Source organism: Corylus avellana, chromosome 2, assembly GCF_965113065.1.
Source record: "Corylus avellana chromosome 2, dhCorAvel1.hap1.2, whole genome shotgun sequence".
NCBI classification, from domain to species: Eukaryota; Viridiplantae; Streptophyta; class Magnoliopsida; order Fagales; family Betulaceae; genus Corylus; species Corylus avellana.
Window position 1 is genome coordinate 14,417,346 of NC_142491.1, and position 1,530 is coordinate 14,418,875.

General features: G+C 32.4%; 1 pseudogene; it reads left to right on the top strand.

Moving 5' to 3' along the window:
- The first annotated feature begins 708 nt into the window (after positions 1–708).
- LOC148587386 (uncharacterized) lies at positions 709–1,287 on the top strand (annotated as a pseudogene).
- The last annotated feature ends 243 nt before the right edge of the window (positions 1,288–1,530 follow it).

Below are 1,530 nucleotides of genomic sequence, written 5' to 3' on the forward strand. Positions count from 1 at the left end.
TCCTTTTAACTGATGATTTGATGTGATATTTATCTTACCTTCATAATTCACTTCTTTTTCATTTAGTTATATGACGTATTGAGCTTTAATGTTTATATTTACTTTTCCTACGCATAAGGTTACATTCTCTGTCTTTATACTATTGTCATTAACCAATGGGGTATAAAGTTTATATATTAGTAGTTTTTTTTTCTTTTCTTTTTTTTTTTTGAAAAACTATACTTACCCTTCTTAAACTTACATCTAAAATTGCAATGTCCTTCCAAACTTTAAAAAGTTGCAATTGACCCCCCAAACTACCTAATCCTTTCACTTAGTCCTCTCCACTCCATTAGAATCTTCTATTAAATCCGATGGGAATTGAGTAAAATTTCAATTATACCCCTATCATTTTGCTAAAAATACAATTATGTCCTTTGAGTAAAAAATTAACTAGACATGGAGACGCACGGCCTTGCCATGGGTTTCGTCCCACACTGTTTTTTTATGTCATGTGGGGTTATTATTATCATTTTTTTTTCGTCAAATTTAATGGAAAATCCCAACCTAGGGGACTATGTGTAACTGCTATATAGGTAGTTTGGGGGGACAACTGAAACTCTTCAAATTTTGGGAGAAATTTAAATTCAAGTATAAATTTGAGGGAGTACGTATAATTTTTTTAAAAAAAATTGGGATAAGGTGTGACTTATAAGATATAAATCAACAATGCAGGAAGTGGAGAGTATTGTCCCTCCAAGGTAGAAGGAATATTCGAACATGATGGTTTGACTCCTAGGGAGAACAATGGATGAAAGGCACAGCAACTTCTTGTACAATTGTAGGTGCTCTCATTGTTACTATTATGTTTGTGTAGCCTTTACTGTTCCAGGTGGTAACAAACAAGATACTGGCTTTCCAATATTCTTAGATGAAAATTGTTCACGCTCTATAATATCCGATGTCTTGTTGCTTTTTTCCTCATCAACTTTAGTCTTAATGTTTTTGGGAATCCTAACACCACGTTATGCGGAAGACGATTTCCTTGAATCCTTGCCAAGAAAAATGATCATAGGCATTTCGACTCTTTTTTTTTTTTTTTTTTTTTTTTCCATTGCAACTATGATAATAGCCTTTTCTGCTGCTCTTTTAATTATGCTGTAGGGACAATCGTGGATAATCATTCTTGTCATTTGTTTGGCTAGTGTACCCATTACTTTATTCGTATTAATACAGTTTCCCCGTCTGGTTGAGATGTACATTTCAACTTATGGACCAGGCATTTTCCATAAGAAAATGGAGCGATGAGTATAACTTTATTCATTTGGATGCATTATGTAAATATCCTCCACAAAAATTGGCGTACCAGCCAAAACTAGTGATTTTTTCCCTCCTTTTTATCGGACTAATGGCTGATAAATTTCCAGTTGGTTTATTTTGCATATTTTGTGATTCATTCAACTGGTTTTAGACCAATTATCATTTAATCTTTTAATTTTTTTTTTAATTTTTTATTTTATATTGTTCCAAATATAATCTCTTTGAAGGACG